This window comes from Macaca nemestrina, chromosome 16 (assembly GCF_043159975.1).
Source record: "Macaca nemestrina isolate mMacNem1 chromosome 16, mMacNem.hap1, whole genome shotgun sequence".
In the NCBI taxonomy this organism is placed as follows: Eukaryota; Metazoa; Chordata; class Mammalia; order Primates; family Cercopithecidae; genus Macaca; species Macaca nemestrina.
In genome coordinates, this window is record NC_092140.1 from 19,350,022 (window position 1) to 19,364,017 (window position 13,996).

The following is a 13,996-nucleotide window of genomic DNA, read 5'->3' on the forward strand; positions in this document are numbered from 1 at the left end:
CCTGGGGTGGGACCTGTGACTCTTCATTTTTAACAGGTGTCCAGGTGATACTGATGCTGCCAGTTTAAGAATCGCATTTTGATAAACAAGGACTTGGGGAAGTGGCTAGCAACCTTGGCTGCACACCAAGGACATGCCTAGGAAGCTTTCTAAATACAGATGCTGGGTCAGTCCCAAGCCAAATAGATCAACATCTGTAAAGACGAGGCCCAGGCATCCGTATTTATTGACGTTCCCCAGGTAAATTTCATGTACATTTAAGATCGAGAATTGCTGAGTTAGAGGCTCAGAGAAATTAACTGACTCGCCCAAGGTTACTTGGCCAGTGGCCAAGCAGGGACTTTAAACAGAATAAAAATTTTGATGGCCCCATGATCTTTGAAAATGATTCTAAAAATTACTACTAGGCAGGCACAACATAGGCAAGGGTTGCATCATTTCCAGAAGAATTGCTAAAGTGAGAGAGAGAAGACGAGGAAAGGTGGGATTAAACTTATTCAGGGAGCTATCAGTCCTGATCGAGGGAACACAGAGAAAGCAGGCAGCACAGTCGCTCTGTCCCAGTGTGAAATTCCCTTTCAAGGATCATTGTTTCTTCATGAAAGCAACATGGTAGGAGCCTCTTGGAAGGCATATTCAAGTTCAGCAATGCACAGTACCTTGAGCTCCTTTGATGAATCACCACATGATGAAACTTTAGAGGCTGAGTAATCACATTTGGCTTCCTTTCTGCCTCTTGGGAGGTTCAAAAAGTCATATTTATGGGAATGGGTAAAATTACTGACCCAGGGATTTTTTTTTTTGGTCCCAAATAGGACCAAGGTAAGAGAAGAGGAGGAGGAGGAGGAGGAGAAGAAGAAAAGCAATATTGGGAAATTATCAGACAACCCAAGATTTTCTGAGTCTCCTAAACGCGTTCAATCTCATGTTGTGAAGGGAGGTCCATTTTCATCTGGAAAAACATGGATTTCAATTACATTTACACAATTGTTCAACCACAGTTTTCCAGATCAGATAAATTTTCTCACTGTCTGCAGATCCTGTGGAGAATAAACCTTCCCCCTTGGGATGAAGACCTTGGCTGTGTAATTTGGGACATGCTACCTCAAAGGGAAAATGAAAGCGTGATTCTCTCTTGAGGGAGGAATTGGACGTCTCCCAGACTAAGCAAATGGCAGCTGCAGACGGTACTGCGAGGCACAGATCTGCTGCTGGGAACGACATCCTTCGAGGTGGAGGATGTGAGGGGCCCAGGGTGCGGTAGGCCCTGGGAACACTGTGAGCTCATGTGAAAATTCCTAACGTTGAACATGCAGGGAGAACCCAGCGTTTTGCCAAATGTTTTCAGGAGCTTTAAATTTTAAGCATCATTTTTCTGCACTTCTGTTCTTTTTGGATATTCTTGAGGACATTTTTGTTTCTTTATTTTGTCCCTCTCTGGCTCCATTTTGGGCAAGAAAGAAATACAAATCTTACCCTAAAAGATATTAACCGGCTCTTTCAAAAGGGAAATAAAGCTGAGAGCTCCAGTGACGGTGGGAAGTGTCTCACCAACGCTATTTCAGTCCCCTGGGCTTCTTCCTCAGGAGCTCCAGAGTTCATGGGGACCCACTGGTCAATGTTCAGAGGGGTCATAGCAAACACATTTCACATTCACACAGAAGCTTACGGTCCTGTCGCTCAAAGGGACTGCAGGGCCTCTGCAGGTCACCCCTCATTTTAACGATGAGCAAACAAATGCTCAGTGACGGGCAGTGACCTGTCCAAGGTCACACAGTGATGCAGGGGCTGCAGTGGGACTAGAGCCAGGGCTCCCGGCTCCCCAGACAGCATCTCCTCCCACAGCAGGCTGCCCACTTCCCTAGCGGATGCGGAGCAATGGACTGGAATGAGCCCCTTTCCTTTTCCTGAAATACTCAGTGCAGTGACTAACATAAGGTTCTGAAACATTATTTGTTTGTTTATAATTTATATACAACTGCTTCCTAGAAAGACTTGCAGGAGGCAGGGCCATGCTGCTGGCTGTTGATGGGGGTCTCTCTTCACGTCTGCTCCTGACAAATACAGAACAGTGACGTCAGATGGCAGCTGACATGAGTGAGACCAACGACAGAACATCCAGAAAGCAAAGCTTTGATCCAGCATCCCTGAGAAGTCTTTGTGTGGCTTTTCCCTCTCTCCATTGGAAACCTCGCTTTAGGGTGAATCCTTCCATGCATGAGCCACGAAGTCATTTTACATGTCTAAGAGTAGTCCTTCTTCCAAGAAACATACATTGAACACATTGGCATTGGGCATGGAAAGATGGAAAAGGTAGGTTCTCAAAGGCAGTAGCAGTCCACTTAGCATGTGAGGCGGTATCTATCAGGACCACAGGCGAACTTGTTAAAAATACAGATTTGCTGTCCCCTGTCTCCCCGTGGCTGACTTAGTGTGGCCCTGGGTTGGCCTTTGGGAGTCAGTATTTTAATAAGTTTCTCATGTAAATGATCTGAGTCCCACATATTCTGAATGCTGGTCTAACGTGCAGAGGAATCCTTTGAGACAATGGCCACAGATCCTTCTCTACTGTTAGCTTTGTAGGCAATCCCCAGGAAGCAGGAAAGATCACCCTTTCCTATTTTCTCTCCCAACAAAATCAGGGGTAAGGGTGAGGAAGCACGCTTGGATGAAGAAGGCAGTTTTACCATCTCCAGGTGTGCAATGTGGCCCTGTTTCTTGTCCTAGGAAATCTCTCAGCTAAACTCCTGCCCTAAGAAAAGGAGGCACTGAAGCTGTTTAAGGAAAGAGAAAACTAGGTGAAACTATCTGCACTTAGATTCCATTTTCTAAGAGGTGGTGATAGTTTTTACTGGGTATCACACTTCCTGTTAATAAAGTGAAAAAACAAATACAAAAAACCTCTCACAAAAATACTCCAACCCACTCATTTTGAATCTATATTTTCAGTCAATGTGACTACCTCAGTGTTACTGTAAAAGTGAAACTCTTGAAAAGGGGACTGGGGTCAGAGTACAGTGTCAGTTTCGTGAGTAGACATTCCTCCAAGTGCTTGGCATTTTTAGCATGTTTTGCTTTCGTTTTTTTACCCTGACTGCAGTAAATGAACCGTGACATGAAAACACCGTTTTTCTTGTGTTGTGGCCTAGCATTTCCTGAGAGAAGCCACAGCTGTGAGGTAGTGATGTGGGACATGGTGAGTGCAGAGGAGAGAGAAGAGAAGAGCTGGGAAAGAGATGCAAAAGGCCCAGAAAAGGGAGAAGAGAAAAGCAATGAGATGCTCTGTAATTAATCATCTCCGTGAAATTCCAAGTCTCCAAGTCCCACTCGCCATGCAGTTTGCTGACACAGAGGAGAAAAAGCGCTTCCACAAACACACGACTAGTAAAACCATTACAGCTATGTGAATAGCCAGGTTCCAGCAGGAGGCAGTGGCCCTTATTTTTAAAATTATGCATGAAATCATGCATGTGGAGAAAAGGATAACAAATTTCCCTCTCTATGCCTTGGAATACGGGAGTCCCAGAAATATCCTGAGAATATTTTCTGTCTCATGTTGGTGCTGGTAGACGCTAAACTACCAACATATTTAGCTGTAAAAGTCCCTTGAGAACGTTATTGTTGATAAAATATCACTGGGGGAGCTGGAGTTAGACCCTCCTTTTCCCACGCTTGCATTTCTATAATAGATCGTCTCATAGGAGGAGGAAACAAGTTACTCTGAGTTTTCCTTTCTCACAGAGCGCCCGTGTTTGCAAGCTGGAAAGACTCCTCGAAATCTCTTTACTTTCACTCACCTGCGTTGCTTCCTGCCGTTTAACTAAAAGAGGAAAGGTTACAGGACTCACTAAAGTTTCCAGCACATTTTCTGTGTTTTCACTACAAAGTGACAACATGTAGGCCACAGAATTCCTCTGAACAGCTCATTTTAAATGAGTTTGGATGAAAAGGATAGTCAATGTAGGTTTACTGATGGTAACAAACCCACCATCTTGTGATAGCTGGGGAGGCTGTATTTATGTGGGGGCAGACTTTTGCTGTGAACCTAGAACTGCTCTAAAAAAATAAAGTCTATCAGAAAAAAAGGATCCATCATGTTTGTGAAAGTGGACAGTGGATCCAAGGAGTCTGATTCTACTTTTTTTATTTGTGATTATAATTTTGTGAAATAATTTTATTTCTGTTCCAGAAATAAAAAACCTAGGTTTTGTTCTGGCTCCTTATCTCTGCGCTTCTGATCTGCTGTCCTTGTGCCATAAATCTTAACTTTGTGCCTCTGTTTCTCCTATTACTTTAAGAGGAGAGGAGTGAAGATGAGGGAAGATAAATAAGGTAAGATAATTCTGTATTTTGGAATTTATGTGCCTGTGTGTGTCTGTGTGTGTCTGTGTGTGTGTGCACAAGCACACCAAAAATTCCTTATCTTAGTGGAAGAAAATACAATTAAACACAGCCAAAGTGATTTCAGTTATTTCATCTTTCTGGATTCCAGTGTTCTCACTGGTAAAGTGAGGGCATGGAGATGGATGTGAACATCCATTCCAACTCTAAGCATCCCTGAATGTAGAACAAATGTCTGGAAATGTTTGGAATTGATTGTCCCTGGTAGTAATGGCCAATGTGCATGCCAGGCTCCATGCTATCTTACTGGGTTCCCCATGTGACCACCACGAGGGAGCGTCTTTCAGAGAAGGAGGTCATGGTCAGAGCTTCAAGGGATCAGGCTCTGGTCTCACTGTCGTCTCACTGTCGTCTTGCTTTGCTTACCCAAACAAGCTATCTTGCTTTTAGACTTGGCCTGAGCCAGCTCAAAGCCAAACATGGTACACCAAAGAGCAATTTGGGCCACACGGATCAGAAGGGTTGGAAAGGGGCTGACCTCAGTCCAAGAAAATGCAATTATTTGAACCCAGAAGACAAAAATATGTAATAGGGATTTTAACCAAAAGACAGTAATCCTGGAGGGGCTTTTTACAATTCTCATGAGCCTTTTAAATAACTTGTGCTGAAAGCTTCTTACTGTTTTAAATCAATGGAGCCATAGCCTTTACTCCTAATCATCAGTTCAACCAAAAATAATTCACTTGATATCTTGATATTATACTATTAGTATGTAGGAAGCGCTTACAAAATGAGGAGCTTAAAGCCCAAATTCCTGTGATAGCAGTCTTTGAGAATATAACAGTGATTTAATGAAAAGCAAACTCAGGTGCATAGTTGATTTAATGTTCTGGGAACACACAATAGTTACTGGCATCCAGACTGACTGCCTCTGCCCTGCCTTTCACCAAGTTCCTTTCTTTACTCCCCTTGGGGTAAGCACAAATGAGTGAGCCGTGTTCTTCTCCAGGCTTCATCATAGAATTCTGTGAAGTTGCTCTGGGCACTAAAAATAGTTCTGGTGTCAGAAAGGAACATATCTTTTTTCTTTCTTCTTTTCTCCCCTTCCTCCTTTCTCCCTCCCTCCTCTCCTCCCTTCCTTCCCTTTTCTTTTCCCCAGAGGAGCTGATGAAAGTACTGTGGACGACAAAGAAGAGATAAAATAGCAGTAAACCCCTAAAATGCCCCTTCACCTTTTGTTTGACCTTCGATGGCAGTAGAAACATCACAGACACCAAGAGGATTCTAACGTTAGGCCCCTGGGAACAGAACATTCAGCCCTGGGAGTCTCTTCAAGAGAAACATCAAATTACTGGTTCCAGTTGTTTCAAGCTTTACAAATGAGATATAGGATGTGAAAACCCTTTGTCTATCCTCACACACGTCACGAATGTGGCGTATCCTTATTAGTATTTGGTGAATACTACAGGCTGCCAAGCAGATTCTGCTTCAATCTGGAACTATGCTGCATTTTCTGAGATAGGACAATGGGTGGACATAAATCTAGAACAGAAATTAAAAAAACAAAACCCAGGTCTTGTTCTGGTTCCTCGGTCCTCATCTCTGTGCCTCTGATCTGCTATGTTTGTGCCATAAGTCTTAACTTTGTGCCTCTGTTTCTCTTATTCTTTTAAAAGGGCAGGTGTCAAGATGAGGGAAGATAAAAATAGCTGCAAGATTCTTCTTGTGGCTGTCATTCCCCATAGTCAAACCTACTCTCGAAGAGCTGATCATTTTACAGTTAAATTACAGTTGGTAACTTGTCCCTGTGTTCACCTTCAAGGGAGTTTTTTTAAAAAAGGCTATTTCAAATGCTGTTCACCTTCACATTCAATTCAATCACCTATTTTGGGTTTTTCATGTCCTCTACCAGTATTTCTACCTTGTCTGGCTTGAATTTTTTTTTTTTTTTAAGGCTTTCAGAGGCGCTCCCCAGTGGTGACATGAGGCCACAGGCATGTATGTTGCTCTCAGAAATGAGTCACTGGAGAGGCCATGGGTCCCCTGCCTCTCTGTATGCCATCATTCCTCTAGGTTATTTTCATCCACCATTTAGCTGCATCCTTCCCGAACACCTTCATATAACTTGAATCTCTTATCAGCTTCCCAAATGTTCACCCTGGGACTTTTCATTGTCATCTTGCTATGTGGCTGTAACTTGGAGAGAAGCTCCGGTGTTAACTTTATTCGACAACAATGCCGGAAGCCAGCATTAGCTTGCAGTTCTTTTCTAGTCCTCAGTGACTAGCCCTAAATGTGCCGAGAAAAGCTTTATTTAGTAGCTTTAGCTCATCTTAAATGCTGCAGCATGAAGCCATATCAGCCACTTCCTGTAAAGACTAGGGCTGGGGCAAGGGTGTTTACCTACAGGCTTTGAGTTAAAGAGTCATTGAATAAATGCAAAATCTTCTAAAAAATCTACTTGAAATCCTATCAAATAATTTAAATCTTTGTACTTAAATGTTCTTGAGATTTTTTTATTTGTTTAAGTTTAAAGGGTTCAAATGCAATCTTGTTACATGAATATATTGCATAGTGATGAAATCTGGGTTTTTAGTGTAATTATGCCATGAATATTGTACATCGTATTGTACCCATTACATTCTCATCCCTTGACACCCCTCCCACCCTCCTACCCTTTCCCTCCAGTGCCTATTAGTCCACACTCTATGTCCACACGCACACATTATTCAGCTCCCACTGAGAGGTGAGAATATGTGGCATCTGACTTTGTATTTATTAATATGATTAATAAGAATAACAGCTAAGCTTAATCTATGATTGTTATTGCTATTACTATCACTGGTGTTAAGAATATTGAGGCTGAGTATAGACAGCGGGCTGAGCTAGGAGCTTTATGCACACTGGCTTCTATCATCATTACAAACAACGTTTTACAGATCCGAAAATGAGATGAGATTTGGTAATTAGCACACAATCACATAGTCAGGATTTTGAACTTGGTTTGTGTACTTGCAAAGCTTTGAATTTGGCATGTATGCTGCGCCACGTGCAAATTAAAAGGGGCTGTGCATCTGGTGGGCTGGGGCGGGCTCCACTCATGGGTTGGGAGGGATGAGAAGAGGAAGTTAAGGGAGTCACATCCCTAGACTGTGTGGAGCTGGCTTCTTTCGCAATCCCATCATCCTCATTTGGACCACACGGATGCAGGTTTTATGAGGCCGCTCTTTTCCCTCTCTACCTGCGCTTGCTCGCTGTCTGTCTGAGGCAGGGAATAAACGCATGAAAAAATAAATGAAACAAAATACACATGTGTGCCAGACCAGTCTATCTCGCTGGTGTATATTAGACGCTTCACTAGCCCATCAGGTCCAGAGTTTTGGCCTGGGCAGACTTCTGGGTGGTCTGCAGGAGAAACTGCCAATTTCAGAGTTTAGTCCACTCTGGTTTGGCAACCCACAGCAGCACCGCACTGTGTGACCAACGCTGCTGCTTTTGAGGAACCTAGCACCTGAGGCTGCCACAAATGTGGCCAATTTTGTATCTCCATCTAAAAAGTGCTTTTTTTCTTTTAAGAAAAACAGAATGCACGCATTATTTTTGTTTTCTTATTTTTTAATTTCTATTTTTATTTAATTAAAAATCTTTTTTTAAAATTATTATTGCTATTATTATAAAGGAAATCCTATAAAAGGCATATTTTAACTGGGTTGAAAACAGTAATCACCATAGTCTGGAGCATAATATTCCATAATAGCAACTGATTAAGTAGTTGTACAAGATGTGCTGCCCATGAAAGGTGTTTCGTAAAGACTTTCCCCGCCCCAGGCATTCCAGGGATTTGTCTAGTCCTGGTCCCTCTTCTCTGCCTGATTGGCCTGGGTAGGTCTATTAGTCTGTTTTCACACTGCTGATAAAGACATAACTGAGACTGGGTAATTTATACAGAAAAAGAGGCTTAATGGACTCACAGTTCCACGTGACTGGGGAGGCCTCACAATCACGGTGGAAGGTGAAAGACATGTCTTACATGGTGGCAGACAAGAGAGAATGTGAGCCAAGCAAAAGGGGAAACCTCTGATAAAACTCTCAGATCTCACGAGACTTACTCACAGTCTCATGAACAGTATGGGGGAAACTGCCCCTATGATTCCATTATCTCCCACCGGGTCCCTCCCACAACACGTGGGAATTATGGGAGCTACAATTCAAGATGAAATTTGGGTGGGGACACAGCCAAACCATATCAGTTGGTAAGTAATGTATGAAGGAGAATCTTTCTAGGTGCCAGCAAGGAGACAAAATGAAGGATGTACCTGAGTTTGCCTCTCTGAAGGTCAGTGTTTGTGGATGTAGGTGACATCTTTTAGTGAAAATAATTCATGAAAGAAGTCCAACAGCAAGGGTTCTGGAGAAGTTTGCAGCACCAAGAGCCTAGGTATTGGAGTGACACTATGTAGTGCCTAGGGTCCATAGGCTCAGGCCTGGGGAGCTCTGGGGCTGCTGAGATGGGCTATCGCCTTTGTGGACTGGAAGTTTAGGACTGAACCTGGAACACTATTAACCAATAGTACCAACTACCACATGGCCCAGTGAAATAGGGCCTCCAAGAATATTTATCAGAATCAGAGAACTCAAAAAATAACTGTTCCAATGCTCTGCTCTAAAATGGTATGATGCTCCACCAAGTCAAAAGACGCTGGTGAAGTTGTGAAGAAAAGGGGATGCTAATACATTGCAGGGGGTAGTGTAAATTAGTTTAGCTATTATGAAAAGCAGTGTGGCAATTTCTCAAAGAATTCAAAGCAGAATTACCATTTGACCCAGCAATCCCATTACTGGGTATGTACCCAAAGGAATACAAATCATTCTACCATAAAGTCACATGCACATGTATGTTCCTCGCAGCAAAATTCATAATAGCAAAGGCATGGAATCAACCTAATGTCCATCAGTGTTAGACTGGATAAAGAAAATGTGGTACATATACACCATGAAATACTGCACAGCCATAAGAAATGAAGTAATATATTTTGCAGCAACATGGATATAACTGGAGGCCACTATCTGTTCCCATCCTAACACAGGAACAGAAAATCAAATACTACATGTTCTCACTTATAAGTGTGCACTAAATGATGAAAATACATGGAAACAAAAGAAGGGAACAAAAGACACCAGGGCCTACTTGACGGGGCGAGATGGAGGAAGGTGAAGATAAAAACACTACCTATTAGCTACTAGGCTTATTATCTGGTTGGTGAAATAATCTGTACACCAAACCTTTGTGACATGCAATTTACCTACATAACAAACCTGCATGTGTACCCCTGAATCTAAAATAAAAGTTTAAAAAACAATCTTAACTCAGAGTTGGTGAAGGAAGTTACCTCGTGCATGCCTACATTTGTATTTTCCTGCAGATTTCCTAAAATCAGCTAACACTGCGACATGAAATAGAGCATGTAGGAGTCAACGAGTTGGAAAGAAAGTAGCAAACTTTCAAAGGCCCCAAACTAAGTGAAAATGGGCACCCAGAAAAGAAAACAAGAGTACTGAGAATGGATTTGGTCCAAAGGACATTTCCTAGACCCAGATGACCTTAAACCTTGATGGCCTTAGATTTGCAGGGTGGGCAAGGACAGGAGAGTAAAATATAGGGCTTCCCTAATGTGACGAGCCAGTATCACTACTCCACCACATACAGCCGGGGTTCCCAAGGGAAAAATCCTTAGGATAAGATGAAATAGAAATACCCTTCAACACAGGCCACCCAGACTTTCTATTGATTAATTTCCAAGGAATATAAACTCACACACACAATAAAAACACAACAGAAACAAAGAAAACATAATATCTATAAGGAAATAAAGCACCATTTGTAAGAAACTGTAGAAATACCAGATAAGACCAGCAAACTCTTCAGATATTAGAAGTATCAGACACAAAGTATAAAATAAACATGTTTAAAATGGAAAAGGTAGACTTCAGAAATGTGATGAGGAGGCCGATACTACTGAACACAGGACCAAGCATATCTGAAAATTAATTCATTAAGTATTAGAAATGAAAAATAAAACCACTGAAGTTAAAAACTAAGTGGGTGGGTTAAATGGCAAATAAAGCATTTTATTTAGCTGTTAATAAACCTGAGAGACTAAATCAACTGAGAATTAAATACATTATTATCAGCTAAATACATTATTCTGAATGTGGCAAGAGACAAAGAAAGGTTAAGAGACGTGAAGGATGGAGTGAGACAGTCTCACATGTCCAATCAGTTATTGGATGAGTAGAGAAAGAGAGTGAAAGAGGGTGAAGCAATATTTGAAGACATAATGACTTAGAATTTTCCAGAATAGTCAAAGAAACCAATCATGAAATTCAGGAAGCCCAATACATCCTAAGCAAAATTAATAAAAAAAAAATCTATACCTATACATTATGATGAAATTACATAACAACAAAGAGGATCCTAAAAGCAGCTTGAAAGAAAATACAGATTACTTAAAAGGGAGAACTGATAGCAAACTTCTGAACAGCAAGAGCGGAAACCAGGATACAGTGAAATATAAGCATTGGTGCACCTGGAGGAAATAACTGTTGACCTAGAATTACAATTCAGCATAAATGTCTTTCACGAATGAAGGTGAAAAGACATTTTCAAATAAAACTCTCAGTAAAGGAAAACTTATAATATGTATTCCAGACCAAAGAAGTCACTCTGATGGATGGTTTTATGCAAAAGGAATGATAACCTAAGAAAGTGGTGAAATGTAGTTGATTCTATATTAAAAGTTCCAGTATAAAATGGTAATAACAATCTTAACTTTTGTGTGAAACACACACACATAAGACAGAACTAAATTATCCCATAATAACAGCATATAAATTGGGAGGAGAATTATCAGAGTTAAGGTGTTCTAAGGTCCTCTTGTGTTGTTACAGAAAAGGAAAAGGTATTGATGTTTTAATTAAACTTGGACTTTGATAAGTCAGGATGCATGTTAAAATTTCAAGGGTAATTATTAGAAGAATAAAAACTACAGTATTAGATTCCAAACACTAAAAGAAACAGAGTGAAGTAAGAAAATATCCTCAATTGACCCACAAGAAAGAAGAAAAATAAGACAAAAAAGATGAGACAAATAGAAATCACAAAGTGAGATGGAAGAAATAAATATCAATATTTCTATTACATTTAGTTGAACTAACTTCCAATTGAAATAAAAAGATTGTTATTCTGGATTTTAAAATAAATCTAGCTATGTGAGATTTATAAGAGACACATTTAAAACATAAGGGTTCAGAAAGGTTGAAAGTAAAATGAAAAAAGATATTTCAGTTAAATATTTTTAAGAATTTGGTGTAACTACATTAATATGGGAAAGAAAGAGACTTTAAGGCAGAAAACAGTAGAGAAAGGAAATCATTATATATACTGATGAAAGCTCAATTCACAAGAAAGGTAAGTTTTAACTATAAATATAGATGTGAAATATATACATCATCCACAAAAAATTATTTTTAGAATTTTCCATTTAATATTTTCAGACTGCAGTTGATCATGAGTAACTGAAACCACAGCTTTCTGTGGTTTCAACTGCAGTTCAAAAATATTAAATGGACAATTCTAGAAATAAACCATTCACAAGTTTTACACTGTGCATGATTCTGAGTAGTGTGATGAAATCTCATGCTATCCTGCTCTGCCTCTTCTTAATTGCAAGAAGGGTGAGTATAACACAACAAAATATTTAGAGAGAGAGAGAGGATATTCAATAACTTTTATTACAGTGTGTTATAACTGTCCTATTTTATTATTAGTTATTGTTAATTTCTCCCTGTGCCTAATTTATAAATTAAACTTTATCATAGGTATGTATGCATAGGAAAAAACAGTGTATATAGGATTTGGTACCATGGGTGGTTTCAGGCATGCACTGGGGATCTTAGAACATAGCCTCCATGGATAAAGGGGAGCTACTGCAAAACAAAACAAAAAGAAATAGGTCTACTCGCATAGTAAAAAATCTCTCTTTCAGCCCTAATTGATAGAGCAAACAGATAAAACAAAAATCAGTAAAAATACATCAGATTTGGGGCATGTTCTGGAAAAGATCCTCTTCTTCCCTCTACTCTTCTATGAAGCAGAGAGCAGTGGCATCTCATGTGTGGCATTAGGAGGTATTGGAAGCTGCTTGTCACATTTTGTTCACAACTGAGTGTTCCTGAATTTTAAAAAGTAGCGATGAATCGCAAACATTTATATAAAAATAGCATTCTTTGGCTACAGTAGTAAATAACTGTAACAGTCTCTGAGTTGTCCACCTATTGTTACTGGGCACAAAGAGTGGAGAGTAATTAAAAAAGAAACACACAAACGCGCGCACACACACACACACACACACACACGCACACACTCTCACACTCACATACACTATACCCTTCCTTGTCTTACTATGATCCAAATTATTCAAAGTCAGCTTTTTTAAAAAAAATCCTAAATATTCATTTTACTTCTCATCCTCCAAAATCATGGAGAGAGGAAACTTTAACAAATGATTATACTGTAAAGAGCTTTTAATTTTATTCATTTTCTCAAAAAAAAAAAAAAAAACTTGACAAAAGAGAGCATGAGGACCCTTTTACTTGAGCCCTCACCATTAAAAACCTAATGAAATACTTCTTGTTCCTTGAAGACATTTTGCATAAATAAGATTTGATTTTCCTGAGTAACTGGAAACATTTTTGTGTAGACATGTCTTGCACTAAAGATAGCCTCTGGGTTTTTGGATTTTATGTGAGTAGATCAATTAGGGCAGTTTGCTGCCTCTATGTTTTCTTCTCAGAGCTCTTCTAGACGCTTTGTATTTACCCTTTTTTTCTAGCATTCAAGGAGCTGCAAAGAGCAAGCAAAGGAAATGCTTTGCTTTTTCAAGTACAGAGATGAGTGTTTTTCACGGAAATGAATGCTGGCTGCTTTGGGGAGTTTTCTGAGGTCAAAATCCCTTAGAATAAAATTTACAGAGTCATTGGTTTCCTGCCTCATTATGCATAAATAATTTATGAATTTGTATTCTTATTTTTCTTCCAGCTGAATCAAAGTTCTACAATTTTGCCAATAATTCCACGCAGAAGCCAATGACAAGCACATTCCTGAGACTATCATTGCCATGGATAAGTTTGCTGTTGCTATCAGCCAGTGCAATTTCCTTGATTAACCTGTAAAAAGTGTTCTCCTTCGATGAAGGCCGTTCAGAAATCAACTGATATTGTACAAGAAGACAACAGCAGGTTCCAGAACGTGAATTCTTGGCGATTTTAAATGATGATGTATGAAAGAGACAGAAAGGGAGTACAATTTGATTTGCTTCAGCCAGTTTGGCCCAGAAAGAAGAGCAGAAAAATTGCTTTGCCTAAGCAAACATGACATGAAGTCATACAAGAGCAGCACTCACAATGTGCAATATCGAAGCCTCATTTAAAATACATGTTGTCTGGATCTGAGAGACATCCAGATGCCAGTAGTAAGAAGTTTTTACTCATTCTGTTTCTTTATTGCCACTTTTCTCCTATTTCTTGGCAACAACTTCTGTATCCTCCTCTGAGACACTGCCTTCAGATTTGGGGTGGGATGCTTTGCTCTGGTTGA

The 13,996-nt window shown here is 40.1% G+C and overlaps 1 protein-coding gene and 1 long non-coding RNA gene across 8 annotated transcripts in view; one reads left to right on the forward strand and one right to left on the reverse strand.

Annotated features, from left to right (window-relative positions):
* LOC105477239 (glypican 6) overlaps positions 1 to 13,996 on the reverse strand; it is a 1,180,155-nt gene that overhangs the window by 70,575 nt on the left and 1,095,584 nt on the right. The window lies entirely within an intron of this gene.
* LOC139359073 (uncharacterized) lies at positions 2,192 to 13,813 on the forward strand. 2 transcript variants are annotated; one of them, XR_011614675.1, is made up of 3 exons: positions 2,192 to 2,313; positions 4,190 to 4,332; positions 13,439 to 13,813. It is a non-coding gene; the product is annotated as an uncharacterized lncRNA (long non-coding RNA). The 2 variants fall into 2 exon arrangements; XR_011614676.1 differs by lacking the exon at positions 2,192 to 2,313 and adding an exon at positions 3,743 to 3,960.